A 15,605-nucleotide genomic window follows, 5' to 3' on the forward strand; every position below is an offset into this window, starting at 1 on the left:
GCCAGTACCCTTATCAAATTTTGATAGACACCCTTGCCTCACAGTTACTTTATTTTTTAAACACACACACACACACACGTCATGAAGCCCATTATAAAATACATTGCAATATCTCTAAAATCACAGCTACTATTGCTGACAATATTATGGAACTCATGGTGTTTTCTTTTAATGGCTCTCATTCATTTACTGAGGGATTTTATGCTATATTTTTACTGTTAGAACTTATCCTGAGATTGTTTGACAATGAAGGGAAGGGTATAAACACTATAACTGAATAAGATAAATCCAGTCATGGATCTACCACTTCACATTTGTTTCTGGCACACTGACAACCTTGGTCTGCCTAATGATAGGGCCAACCCTGTACTCACGGCCGGGGAGGAATCCCTTCATCTCAGGAAGTGTATTAGGACTGTAATATTTAATCAATTAGATTGATAAGACATTTTGGTTTGCTAAGAAGATGTCCCTTATGAATCAGGCAATTAAAACAAAGGTTTTAGGTCCTTTGAATAAACAAAGTGCAGTTGCCAATTGCCATTATAAAAGAAGCATTCTTTCTTGTAGAATCCCTCTTCTCAGATGGTGGCTGTTGCATCCACATGTGTACATTGTCTCTAAAGAGAACGGTCCCCCCGCTTTTTCTACCATGCGTTTTTATGCACATTTAAATAATAAGAATTAATAAGCCAATTAATGAATCAATTAGGTTTTCTTTAATTGAGTGCGAGCCCTAAAACACATGAAGACCCATAGAGAACAACCTAGTGGGAGTCAAGTCCACTGAACTCAATAGGAGTGTGCTTCTCTAGGAAAGGGATGTAGAGCTTGACCCAGGGGTGGATTTACTGTGAAACTAACAAAGCTTGAGCTTCAGGGCCCCTAAGTTTGGAGAGGCTCCAGAAGTGACTGTAGTCCATATTGGTGTTTTTGTTTTTTTAAGGGTGTAGTAGACCCATTTTGAGTCTCACAACTCGAAAACTATAAGGCACGGAGCATTTTTATTCTCATCAGTGACATTGACATATGAGATAATACAGTACAGCAATTTTAACCCAAACCTGAGCTATTTTTTTTTTTTAACATGATCTGTCTTGGAACAACCCCATTGAAGAAGATAACAGTGCCAGACCTTGTTGCTGGTTGCAAAGGGCCCCCCATGATGGTTCAAGCTTCAGTGCTCCCAAAATGTAGGTCCGCCACTGGCTTGACCTTTGCATGTATAAGGTCCCAGGTTGAGTCCCTGGCCTGGCATATCTCAGAAGGATGGAGACAGAATCCTGCCCAGAACACCCTGGAAAGCCACTGCCAGTCAGTGTATGAGACAATACAGAAAGAAATGGTCCAATGATCTGACTTGCTATAAAGCAGCATCTTATGGGCCTGCTAGCAGTCCTTGCTTGCTAAATGTACAAAACAAACATATCAACCCACACCCTGTTTCTCTCTACCTCTGGGAACTTCACAACTACCATGAAATCAATAGAGTAGCTGGAAAAGGCTCCTCTATTTGTAAGTGAGCATCTCAAATTTTGCAGAAACATTTGCTGTAACTGGTGCTTCTTGCCTCGTGCAATCTGTTATGCTGAATCTTCCACTTCTTAGGGGAGGGAGAGCTGGCATTATTTCCTGGAGACAGCAATTCTTTGGGGACCATAGAGCAGAAAGGAGCAAGCTCTCAGCAGCTGGCTGCTGCGCCTTGGGATGCAGGCAAGGGTGGATCAGAAGAATCTAATGCTGGGATGCATGCAAGGGTTTTAGTTCTCCCTTTCACTGCAAAGTGCCATTGCATTGCTGGAAGGCAGCAAACTCCCAGAGCTATTAGCAGCTGGATCTGAAGGGAAATTCCTTGCACCCAGCACCAATATAACCATCCAGACTGTGAACCTTTGTGCTGTGACAGAAATAGAGGGTATGAAGATTGTACAATCACCTTAAAAAGTACTGAAAGGGTCACATCTTGCTATTATGTCATGCAGCTCAGGGCAAAATAGACTCCCCTCCCAATTTTTATATTATCAACAACCCTCCAAGTAAATTAGAGTAAGAGCATCCGGGCTGAGTAGCGATTAAGGTCTCCTCACAGCTGATGGGAGTTGTGCAGGGGCAGCTGTGAATTCCACAACATGTCATTGACACAATAATAGTGCACTACTGGTGGATTTATACTAGACCATCCATACATCATTTTGCTTTCTTAGCTTTTCTATTATGCTTCCCCAATGTTACTGCATTATTGCTGACTAGAGAGGCACTCTTGCACTATAGCACAACCAAAATGAGACAGAAATCCCCCCTAAAAATATATATTTGTGTATTAAATTTGCAGGAATTCAGTAGGAAGCCATGGGGTATGCACCAGCTGGAAATGAAGAAACAATGTTTTGCAGGTGCAAATTGTATTGGAAACAGGGTTACATATACAGCAACTGCTCCAATAGCATCATGAAAAGGACATCTGGGCAGCTTTAAACCGTGGTCTCCCTGGTCTAAGGAGAACAGTCTAACCACTACAGCACATTGGTCATCAAACAGAATCAAGGTAGCCTACACAGCAGCTATGGCCCAGCTATAACATTATGGCTAGTTAAGGCTAGAATCCTATGCATATGTGCAAACAAATTCCATTGAATTCAGCAGGATTTACTTCCAAGCAAATGTGCTTAGGATCTGGCTGCCAGAGGAAACCCCCTGTCATTATAGCCATTTATAATCCAGCCAAAATACTATACAGACAGCTTGCTGATAATATAATGCTCCACCAGTACTTCAAAAATTAAATAATTGTTAATTGTAATTCAATTAGTTTGATTTAATTGCTTTCCTCGGTAATGGAGCATTTTATTGTTATTGTGACATCTTCACTGTGGTTTGTGGGATGAAGTTGACTCCATGCTTTCTGATTAGTATTTCAACCCTTTCTAGGCTCCCAGTCATAGTTGGGAATTTGAATAGTTGGGAGGTTTATCTAATTCTTACAGTTTATCATAAATTAGTTCAATCATAAACTAAATATATACAGCAAATTAAGTGTCTGGATGTATGGTGCTAGTGAACCTGACTGCTAATTTGCCATATTTCATAGCTGATATGCCTGTGAGCTCTCTCCCTTCTCTAAAAATATACCAGCCTTTGCAAGCTACCTTTTCTGCAAAATAGGGGAAACATTTCACAAGTCGATGTCCACGTGGTCTTAATTGTTTAATTAATAAAAATGTCCATAAGCAGTGAAACTATTATGCTATTGATTTGTAATGCTGCCATGAAATCTGTTGTTTTATATTCACTCCTGACCATGAAGCAAAAAATCAGAAAAAATCTCCCAAGATTGGCAAAGGGGATACTTTGTAGATTTCCACCAGCAAGGACCAGCACTAGCAAATGTACACTGCATGTCATATCAGAAGTTCCACTGAGTTCCATGAATATTTCTCCCAGGTAAGCATATAAAGGACTTCAGTTTTAAGACAGGTTTCCTTTACTGACTTTGGAAAAGGACAAGAAACTTTGGCAGTAGAGTCCTCACAGAGTCCTACCATGCTGCAGATCTTCAGAGATTAGGACCACGGGGCAGAGGCACAGGAAGGCTATCTACCAAACAAAACTGGCTGCTAAGTCATGGAAAATCTCTTAAGTTCTACAGGATGCTCTCAAAAAAATGTGCATTCCGCTCTGCGGCAGCTGTCTCCACCTGGCAAGCCATTCATGTGCACCCATTCAGTATGTGGATCAGATTATTTTCTCCACACTGCTGAAGACTCCAGAACATCTGTTCCACATAGTGATCTCTTCCCACTTAGTGCAGACAAAGGGGTGGCTTTCCTTCTGCGAGACCAAGATCACAAGGTATCCCAGTTTGGAGCTTGGTTTTCAAGGGACGGCATTCACTGGCCGATAGGGATATAGGCTTAGCAATTGTGAGATTGTGTTAATTTGGCTAGAGCTACTGTTAAAAAATCTGTATACATTCCTGAGTCACCCCATGGCTCTCTGTATGCATCTGTGTGGGAGGCACATCATGATGACGACGACCTATGGCAGTCTCTGAAGTTACAGAACAACAATCCTGAGAGGCATGCTTTACTTTTTGATGTGTAATCCATGGAATGTCAGAATCACTCCTGGTACAAGAGCAATTCATTGTTGTTGTTTGAAAATACAGTTGTACCTTGGTTCTGGAACGCCTTACGACTCAAACATTTTGGCTCCTGAACGTCACAAACCCAGAGGTTAGTGTTCCAGTTTGTGAATGTTTTTTGGAAGCCAAACATCTGACATGGCTTCTGCGGCTTCTGCTTGAGTGCAGGAAGCTCCTGCAGCCGATTGGAAGCCACACCTTGGTTTTCAAACATTTTCAGAAGTCGAATGGACTTCCGGAATGGATTCCATTTGAGAACTAAGGTATGACTGTATACCTTCTGCAGTGCTGAAGTCTTCACTGCTTCCTTATTCCCACCAAAGTCATAGATAAGATTCTACTTCTTTTACAACAGAAGCCACGTGGCATTCCTTTAAAACAATCCTGTTTCCCTTCACACTGGCAAATTCTGGACCATTATCTTCAGAATGCAGAGTATGTAATTGCAATTGGGGTCTACTACTCAGAGCTAGCATGAGCCACTGCTTGCTTTGTTGCAGCACCAAGCCAGCTGTATGGACATTTGAGGAGACCTTGGACACTCACTAATAACTGCTAGAGTTTGTGAATGCTAGAAATTAATAAATGGTAGAATTTAGGTAATATTTGGAGACTTGAAAGGAAAATGCTAGGGCCTCGCCTGAGATAGACACCACTGAGAATGACAAAAGCTGCTGGAAGCACATCATTAACCCATCAATGGAAACCATAAACCAGGCAGGAGGCTCTGCCATGAGGGGAGGAGGTTACCAAGATGGCTGGGGAGGCTGGGCAGGCTATGACTACGGGGGGGAAGTGTTGTTTTACATGAGGCTTGGTTTTTTTCTGGCAAGGGTCTTTCAGAAGGAAAATGGTGGAGCCAGAGCTCCAGGTGGAGGTCATGCGGGACAGAATGATCTTGGCAGGCTGGGACAGAGGTCCTGAGAAGTTGTGCAGGATGCCTTGAACTCCAGTTCTGCACTGCTGTGGGGAACAAGCCCCTCTTGAGATGCAGTGCTCTGAACTCTCCCCCAGGTATAGGCCCAGGTGTAAATACATGTACGGCAAGCCATATATTTAGAAGACATTTGTCTCAGCAGAAACACAACCCTGGGTGAGTGCCTGTAACCTTTGGAATCTCATGCAGCTGCTCGGCAGAGATTGGGGTGGCATGTAACCATATATTTTTTATATATATAAATATTTATTAAAGTTTTTAAAATATAGGTGCAAAGATAATAAACAATATAACATATATCATAACATAGTTTCATAACTTCTTTGGACTCCCTCACGTCTCCCGCTCCCACTTGCATCATTACAAACTTTTGCCAGCAATTTATCATCTTGTTTACAATCTTACTTCCCGTTCATTTGAATATAATCTAATGATTCTCCAAAAGGTTTATATCTTCCTCAGTCTCACTTATCGTCCTAATTCCATCTAATTTAGTGGTGCTCAATTATTTATGATCTAGCATCCTTCTTAACATTCGACCAAGTTACAGTATTTTTGTAGATAAATCTTGAATTTCTTCCAATCTTCTTCAACCCTCTCTTCTCCCAGGTCTCGGATTCTGCCGGTCATCTCGGCCAGTTCCATATAGTTTATCAGTTGCATCTGCCATTCTTCCAGTGTGGGTAAATCTTGAGTTTTCCAATGCTTGGTGATGAGTATCCTTGCTGCTGTTGTTGCATACAGGAAAAAAGTTCTGTCCTTCTTTATCACCCTCTGGCCGACAATACCCAAGAGGAAGGCCTCTGGTTTCTTAGGGAAGGTATACTTAAATACCTTTTTCAACTCATTATATATCATTTCCCAGAAGGCCTTCACTCTAGGACACGTCCACCAGAGGTGAAAGAATGTTCCTTCATTTCCTTTACATTTCCAACATTTGTTATCAGACAAATGGTATATTTTCGCAAGTTTAACTGGGGTCATGTACCATCTATATATCATTTTCATTACATTTTCCTTCAAAGCATTACATGCAGTGAAGTTCAACCCAGTGGTCCACAACCTTTCCCAGTCCTCAAACATGATATTATACCCAATATCCTGCGCCCACTTTATCATAGCCGATTTAACCATTTCATCTTGTGTATTCCATTTTAACAGCAAGTTATACATTATTGTATAACTTAGGTTCTAACAGTTCTGTTTCCAATTTCGATTTCTCCACCTGGAACCCTAACTTTTTGTCATTTTTAAAGACTTCTTTAATCTGAGCGTAGTGTAACCAGTCTCGCACTTTATCCTTCATTTTCTCCAAACTCTGCAATTTCCAATTGTCTCCATCTTTTTCTAATATTTCCCAATATTTTGGCCATTTGGCCTCCATATTGGGTCTTTTTCGGGCCTTAGCTTCCAGAGGTGAAAGCCACCTTGGAGTTTTGTTTTCCAATAAGTCTTTATATTTTGTCCAGACATTAAACAGTGCTTTTCTGACAATATGGTTCTTAAAGGCCCTATTGCTCTTAACCTTGTCATACCATAAGTATGCATGCCACACAAAAGCATTGTTAAAACCTTCCAGATCCAGTACGTCAGTGTCTTCGAGAAGTAGCCAATCTTTTAGCCAGCAGAAAGCTGCGGCCTCATAGTACAACTTTAGGTCTGGCAGGGCAAAGCCTCCTCTTTCTTTTGCATCAGTTAATATCTTAAACTTAATTCTGGGCTTTTTGCCCTGCCAGACGAACTTAGAGATGTCTCTCTGCCACTTCCGGAAGCACTCCGTCTTGTCCACAATCTGTAGTGTTTGGAACAGAAACAACATTTTTGGCAATACATTCATCTTGATAGCAGCAATTCGGCCTAACAAAGAAAGTTTCAATTTTGTCCAACTGTCTAAGTCTCTCTTAATTTCTGACCAGCATTTTTCATAAGGTAAAGGTAAAGGTACCCCTGCCCGTACGGGCCAGTCTTGACAGACTCTGGGGTTGTGCGCCCATCTCACTCAAGAGGCCAGGGGCCAGCGCTGTCCGGAGACACTTCCGGGTCACGTGGCCAGCGTGACATCGCTGCTCTGGCCAGAGCCAGAGCCAGAGCCAGAGCCGCACACGGAAACGCCGTTTACCTTCCCGCTGGTAAGCGGTCCCTATTTATCTACTTGCACCCAGAGGTGCTTTCGAACTAGGTTGGCAGGCGCTGGGACCGAGCAGCGGGAGCGCACCCCGCCGCAGGGATTCAAACCGCCGACCTTTCGATCGGCAAGTCCTAGGTGCTGAGGCTTTAACCCATAGTTGTCCTTAAATAGACTCAGATTTTTTGCTGTTATGTTTACCCCTAGGTACTTTACTTTTTTAACCACATTTAATTCTGTCTCTCTCTGAAACCGTTCTGACTCTGTATCTGTCAAGTTTTTTTCCAATACCTTGGTTTTTTGTTTATTTAATTTAAATCCCGCCACCCGACCAAAGTCTTGAATCAATTGTAATACTCTTTTCGTACTAGATTCTGGCTCCTGCAGGGTCAAAACTAGGTCATCTGCAAAAGCTTTAAGTTTATATTGTTTCGCTCCGACCTGAATTCCTTCCACCAACCGGTCCCCTCTAATCATATTCAAGAGCACCTCCAGAACCGAAATAAATAGCAAAGGGGAAATAGGGCAGCCTTGTCGTGTTCCTTTTTCAATTTTAAACTCTTCAGTAACCACATTGTTAATTATCAGTTTGGCCTTTTGTTCTGAATATATTGCATCAATCCCGTTCTCAAAACCCCGTCCCACTCCCATTTCTTTTAAATTTCCCTTCATAAATTTCCAGGAAATGTTGTCAAAGGCCTTCTCCGCATCTATAAAAATTAACACTGCTTTTGTATTTATGTCTGTTTGCAAAAATTCCAAGATGTCAATAATGTTCCTTGTATTAGCAAACAGATGTCTACCTGGGAGAAAGCCTGCCTGGTCCTTGTGAATTACTTCATTTAATACTTTTTTAAGTCTACTTGCCAAAATGTCTGCAAATATTTTGTAATCCACATTTAAAAGAGAGATGGGACGATAGTTCTTAAGTTGTGTCTTTTCAGCTTCCGATTTTGGTATCAATGTGATAAAAGCTTCCTTCCATGATTCCGGCGCCTTCTTCCCCTCCATAATTTCATTGCTAACCTCCATCAATGGTTGTATCAGATAGTCTTTTAATGTCTTATAATACTTGGAGGTCAGCCCATCTGGCCCTGGGGATTTGCCCAATTGCATGTTCTGAATGGCTTGTTCGATCTCTTGTCGTGTTATTTTGCAATTCAGGATTGATCTATTTCCTTGGGCATGTAACCATATAAATCATACCTCCATCTTCATTCCATCCAGCATATGAAAGTCCTGAACAGGAAAAAGATTACCACCCACCACTACTGAGTCATAGAATCGTAAAATTATAGAGTTGGAAGGGACCCTGGGGGTAATTTAGTCCAACCCTCTGCAATGAAGGAATCTCAACTAAAGCATCCATGACAGATGGCCATCCAACCTCTGCTTTAAAATCTCCAAGGGACGAGAGGCCACAACCCCTCGAGGGAGACCATTCCATTGTAGAATAGCTCTTACTATCAGAAAGTTCTTCCTGGTGTTTAGTCGGAATTTCCTTTCTTGTGACTTGAAGCCATTGGTTTGGGACCTATCCTCCAAAGCAGGAGAAAATAAGGACACTCCCTCTTCCATGTGACAGCCCTTTAGCTATTTGAAGATGGCTATCATATCTCCTCTCAGTTTCTTCTTCCCCATGCTAAACATACCTGGCTCCTTCAACCGTTACTCATAAGGCTTGGTTTCCAGACCTTTTATCATCTTGGTCACCCCCTTCTGCACACGTTCCAGCTTGTCAATATCCTTCTTAAATTGTGGCGTCCAGAAGTGGACACAGTACTCCAGGTATTGTCTGACCAAGGCAGAATAGAGCAGTTCTATTACTTCTCTTGATCTGGACACTATACTTCTGTTGATGCATCTGAGAATCTATTTATGTGTTTATCACCAGCAACAACCACCAATTTTTGTTGTGAGCTTAATTATCTACTGTTTTGTGACTGTCATTACACATTGTTGGAAACAGTTCTAGCAATATCAAAGAGGCATCCAACCAAACTTCCTCACAAATGAAATACCAGGCTTCAACAGGGCATTAGCCCTACCCATTTTATGGTCATATCACATACAGTATTATAGAAATTGGGGGTGGAGGGGGAGAGAGAATGTGTGCGCAGAAGCTGCCAGGAAAGGGTTTGTTTTATTAATTAGTCTCCAGTTAGCAGCCCAGGGAAGGTATCTCTTTCAGTCACTCTATGCCACATTGAGACGGCAAAGAAATAATCAGAAACACTTCCCCTCGGCACAAATCTCTATCGATCTGAATATGGATCTTATTTCAAGACAGCGAACAACCTGCACTGATGCGCTCCAACACAGACATGTTAGCATTTCCAGGTTTCTTTAAAACATGTAGCTATCTACCCTTGTATTTCTTCCTCTCAACTCCCCTGGAGAAAGAGACAAAAATGCTGCTGCCTTCCATAAGGCGGAAATCTCTGCACACATCATCCGCTCCCTGCACTGTCCTTCCCGGGAGCTGGCTCGGTTGTGCAAGGTAGCTCCTAATTACCTCTCTCCTGGATTCTTTTTTCTCCCCCTCCGAGGACAGCCTTTCCAAGAAAAAGCACACCTGGTGCTGTGAGATAGGGAGCCTCACCATGGATACCAGGTTCCCATTCCCAGTCTGGCTGGTGCTCCTGGGACCCTAATAACTATCTCTAGAATGCTGCAAAACTCCAGATGTGCATTAGTTACTGCCATGAGACCCTGTCCTCCTTGCCATTCAGAAGCAGCTCCACATTCATAGGCCTGAGAAAGCAAGCGGAGGGGGAGAGGGAAAGAGTGCTCATAATCTCCTTTTTATTATGCTGCCCCATGCCAGATAAGGACAGCTGTTCACGCACGATGTGTGCAAACCAGAAATGATAAATAGCCTGAAACAAATATATGATACATAAATTGCTTTTTTTTCCAGGGTGTTCGTTGGCAAAGAAAGGAGACTGTGGCCGATGATTCCTTTCTTGCCTCCCTCCCTTCCTCCTTCTTCCCTCCACACACACACACACACACACACACACACACACAGACAGACACACGCTTTCCAGCCAACCGTGTGCTTTTAAAAGGCTTGTCCCAAAATAAACAAGAGTTCTTCCAAGGCAAGGCTTGCAAAGGAAACGCTACAGCAAATATCTGCCCAGCAAACCCAAGGGTTAATACGAAGGATGCACAAATACAGGAGATTCTGTAAGTTGTAAGCGCTGATTGGAAGGGAGAGACCACTGTAGGTCAACATGTCCTTTACATTGTGAATAACTTGACAGCGTCTAATAAACCCAGCCACCTATGGCCAAGATAATTGACTTTATATTCCTAGACATCACACGCCATATTTTTAAAGGGAGAAATGGTAAGCCAGGGCACATGAGATTTCAGAGCCTGGCCTGTGCTGCACAGCATCCCATCCCGCTTGAACCTTATCTGCTTCTCTTTATTTCCTTAAAGAGGGGTAAATTAACCTCCCATCCGAGTGCTCATCATCCTAGGACTCTCAGCAGCCTTCCAGAGGGTAAATGTAAATCCGCCGAGACAAGAGGCTCCCAGGCACACAGGGACACACCCCTCTCCCTGTCGTGAAATAAGCCCCGTTGATTTATGAAGGGGCCCATGAGTAGGGATAATTATAAGGCTAACAGATCTCAAGTTTATTTCCTGAGTGGTCCAACGGAGGACAGCTCCTCTGCCGTCTCCTAATGAGGGAGCCATACCCTGGAGAGCGCCGTGCATTGCTCCCTGTCTTGCACTTGCTACATTTCACATGGATGAGGTAATTTGACTGCAGATGAGGTAACCGTGCGACTTGCCCATGAGCTGGAAGAGGTTACCATATGATCATTCATGTAAACATACAGACTGCTCCCCGAGGAGCCTGACTGACAGCTGCGTTCTGATGTTGTGCTGCACTCAGAGAGGCAGGGAGAGGAGGGGAACCGGTGGGAGTAACACGGCAGCCTTGGAGCCTGTCTGCTCTCTTAAAGGAGACAGATCACCGACTGAGTGGTTGTCAAGTCCGGCAGGCACCAGGCTTGCCTGCAGTCTCAAATCCAATAACGGCACACTAGCCAGAGAGGCCTCTGCGCCTGCTGCGTTGGGGACTGCAGCACGTGGTCCAGGCGGTGAGCAATCGGAGATGTTCTGTGGGACAGCATTACGAAGAGCTGGCCTGCCTTGGCTTAGCATGCAAGGTGAATCAGGAAGCACTTCTGTGCAAGCGCAAGTTGATTTTCACCTCCGTTTGCTGCCATTGTGTCTAGCATGATTTAAAATTCTTTCCAAGTGGGGCGTTCTCCTCTGTTTCAAAGGGCCAATATGCACTGGAGTTTCTCAGCAAATCAAAGGGACTCTCAACACTTACCGTACTAAGTGTGACAATATGGTCATCTGTGAAGGGTTCATTTCTGTCGTTCTTTCTTTTGCCCGCTCCACCCAGTGTCTCATGAGTAACTCTCTACTCACCTTCCCCTTTTCACCGATGCCTTTAGTTTCTGCCTGCCTCAAGACTCCTCCATCGTTTTCCCATTCAAGGCAGTCTCAGAAGCACATTGGAAGTGTCCCCATCTTGTTGCAAGGTGGCCTGGGAAAGGGCAAGTCAAAGGGCATGTGTTACAGAAGGCTAAGTGAGAAAAACAGAGACCTGACAGGCCAGTTACATGCGGCCCTTCTGTCTTAAAGGAGGCAGTTGTGTGACCCCTTTTAAAGGAATCTACATTGAATCTGGCAAATTTGAACAGCTACCCAAATTTGTATTTTGAGGTAAGGCACTGGTGAGGGAGGTAGCATCTTGACTCTATGTAGATCTGGACGGTGCCATTCCTGTTTGGTTTCTAGCCTGGTCTCAGGACTGAAATTGTATTGGTTATCTTGGTGGATGATTATCCTGGAAGGTATACAAAGTGATCAGGCTGACTTGCCTTGTTGATGGTATCATTGACAAACTAGGTTGCCCTGCTGGAGCACTGCTTAAAGGTATGGTGGCTCTGGTCCTTTTTGGAAGACAATTCACAGAAGGTTCATTTGCTGTGATCTTACCTGGAGAACGTTTACCCCTGTACTTATTATATCCAGAATTAAACGAGTATCTACTCGGACCCTGAGATCATCTTCTGAGGCCCTTCTTTGTGTGCCTTCTCAAGATGTTTGGAGGGTGGCAACATGAGAACGGGCCTTCCCTGCAGTGGCCCCTCATCTGTGGAACACTCTCAGTGTTCGCTTGTGAAGTTCACCTGGCGCCTTCATTATACACCTTTAGGCGCCAGGCAAAAAGTTCCATTATAACCAGGCCTTTGGCTTATTTTATTGACATCCTATGCCCTTTTAAAAATATGGGGTGGGGAGGTTATTGGGTTGTTGTTTTTATTTTGATTGTGTATTTTGTGGTTTTATATTTTGATTTTATTCTGTGAACTGCCCTGAGACCTCCGGGTATAGGGTGGTATAAAAATTCAGTTAATAACAATACTAATAATAAGTATGTATGTATGTATGTATGTATGTATGAATAGGCGCCGACTCCGTGGGGCCTGAGGGGGCCCGAGCCCCCTCAAAAATTCGTTTGGGGGGGCAGAGCCCCCCCAATAATTTAAGAAAATTATTACCGTAAATTTCGCTCTATAACACACAGATTTTTTCTCCTAAAAAGTAAGGGGAAATGTCTGTGCGTGTTATTGAGCGAATGTGTGGTCCCCGGAGCCGGAGCGCAGGGGCAAAAATCAGGCAAAAATAAGATTGGGCGGTCGGGCGGAGGGAAGGCGGAAGCTGCTGCTTTCCTGCATTCTGCCTCAGGGTCTTACTGCCCACCCGCTTCTGTTGCTGCGTTTGCTCAAACTCAACAAAGAGCAGGGAATCCCCTGCCCTCCTGGCAAGCAGAGGGTTAAGGAAAGGATCGAGTCCTTCCTTCTAATTCTTTCCTAGTCACACTGTGTGCAGGCTCCAGCCCACCACCTCCTCCTCTCCCTGCTCTAGGGATGCAGGTGGGAGAGAGAGAGAGAGGGCTGGCTTGGGGGGGGGGACTTTTGCCTTCCTTTCCTCCCCCCCACCCCGTTAAACTCCTCCCCTGCATTCTTAGCCAGCTGCTTCTCCGCACACCCCTCTTGTGCTTCTTGACCCTTCTGTGTTTTTCCTTCCCTCCCCATTTAAAACGTGGTGACAAAGCACGGATCCACATGGATCATCAGGATTTTTGCATTGGGTCACTCCAAATTCACCATCAGATCACATTACATGTCCATGGCTACAGTCTGTACAAAAAAAATCACGCACCCACTGTTGCCTGGGGCTGCAATGGTGCAAAAACGTGGTTACAAAGCATGGATCCTCAGGATTTTTGCATTGGGTCACCCCAAATTCACCATCAGATCACATAGCATGTCCATGGCTACATCTTGCACCAAAAAAATCACGCACCCACTGTTGCCTAGGGTCACAGTGGTGCAAAAACGTGGTTACAAAGCACGGATCCACATGGATCCTCAGGATCTTTGCATTGGGTCACCCCAAATTCACCATCAGATCACATAGCATGTCCATGGCTACATCTTGCACCAAAAAAATCACGCACCCACTGTTGCCTAGGGTCACAGTGGTGCAAAAACGTGGTTACAAAGCATGGATCCACATGGATCCTCAGGATTTTTGCATTGGGCTACTCCAAACTCACTGTCAGATATTAAAAATCTTTATAAAATAGAGAATTAAATACATACAGAATGTTAAATTTTCAGTTTTGAAATATTAGTACTAGTTTAGTACTGTATTTCTATATTACTATAGTACTGTATTAGTTATTTTCAAATACTTAAATATTTTTAGGGAGTAAGACCCAATTAAAGCCCGTTATTTACATACAGTATTACAGTATTTACATACAGTATTAGGCATACTGTATTAACTTTATTAACTGTATTAAAGCATTAACTTTGAGATATTATATTTATTTAATGAACCCTCAGCCTTATTCAAAGTAAGCTTAAATTAGCTATCTCACTTATTAATCAAAGTGCTATTACTGTGCGACAGCAATATTTTATGTTTTATTCTTTTAATGATAGTTTAGGATTTATTTAAATATCATTTCAGTCTTTTCAGAGCTATATATTCACTGCTCTGTAATAGTCTATAAGCATAATTGTTACTGTAAATTAAATTAGCTTTTTACGAAAATACCGTGCGTGTTTATGTTTTGTTTCTTTTTTCAAAGCCAAAAAGTGTTTCAGGCTTGTCGAGTTTCCCGGAGTGTGGAGTTATAGAGAGTCGAGTTTTCGGGGTTCTAATGTTGATCATATGACTCTAAAATACTTTTTAAAAACTTTAAAACTCACTAATTTTCATCTAAAATTTAGAAAACTTCCCGGGGCAGGACCCCGGTATGGGCCCCCCCAATATTTTTTATAAGTCGGCGCCCCTGTATGTATGTATGTATGTATGTATGTATTTTACTTGGGGCTGCCTCTAAAGACAGTTCTGAAACTGGAAATGGTTCAAAATGCAGCTGCCAGATTGCTAGTAGAAGCAAGACAGGAAGCACAGATCACACCTATTTTAGATCAATGATTACCAGTCCTTCATAGGTTCAACTAAAAATAATTGTTTACATATTTAAAGCCCTAAATAGCCTTGCATCTAATAATTGCATCCACATGAATCAACCTTAGCTCTGTTTGGCTTCTGAAGGCTTGGTCTCTGGCCTGCCAGTAGCAAAGAGGAGATTAGTAGATAACTTATCATGAACAAGACCTTTTCAGTGGTGGCTCCACAGTTGCGGAATTACCTTCCTAGGGAGCTAGCTTTTCCAGGCCCCCTCTCTCACCACTTTATTTTGGAGAAACCATGTACAATGCTCTAAACTTGGACAAAAGTCAAGATACAAAGGTAATAAGCAAATTAAATATATATTCTACCATGCTTAATGTATTAGCATGGTGTCCTGTCCGTCTACCATATTTCTTTAAACTTTTAAATTTCTTTTCCTTTCCTTTCTGTCTCTTTAAAGTGTTCCCTCCCCCAACTGTCTTCTGAGAAGCTTATTAGGGATGCCATGAAGGAGTAGACTGATAATAGCTGAGGAATCATATGAAAGGCTGCTCACATCACATTACAGTGGTACCTCGGGTTACAGACACTTCAGGTTACAGACTCCGCTAACCCAGAAACAGTACCTCGGGTTAAGAACTTTGCTTCAGGATGAGAACAGAAATCGCACGGTGGCGGCACGGCGGCAGCAGGAGGCCCCATTAGCTAAAGTGGTAACTCAGGTTAAGAACAGTTTCAGGTTAAGAATAGACCTCCGGAACGAATTAAGTTCTTAACCTGAGGGACCACTGTACAGTGGAACCTTGGATTGTGAATGTGATCCGTGCAGGAGGCACATTCACAACCCGCAGCGTTCGCAACTCGCAGCA

General features: G+C 43.1%; 2 long non-coding RNA genes across 3 annotated transcripts in view; one reads left to right on the top strand and one right to left on the bottom strand.

The window, feature by feature from the left end:
• Window positions 1–15,605, bottom strand: part of LOC310848753 — a 34,156-nt gene that overhangs the window by 9,752 nt on the left and 8,799 nt on the right. The gene's annotated exons all lie outside the window — the stretch shown is intronic.
• LOC310848764 overlaps window positions 15,294–15,605 on the top strand; it is a 202,969-nt gene continuing 202,657 nt past the window's right edge. The window contains exon 1 of the long non-coding RNA XR_014566597.1: window positions 15,294–15,367. This is a non-coding gene — a long non-coding RNA (uncharacterized lncRNA). The remainder of the gene's footprint in view (window positions 15,368–15,605) is intronic.

Source organism: Podarcis gaigeae (genome assembly GCF_964106915.1).
Source record: "Podarcis gaigeae genome assembly, chromosome: 7".
Lineage (NCBI taxonomy): Eukaryota > Metazoa > Chordata > Lepidosauria > Squamata > Lacertidae > Podarcis > Podarcis gaigeae.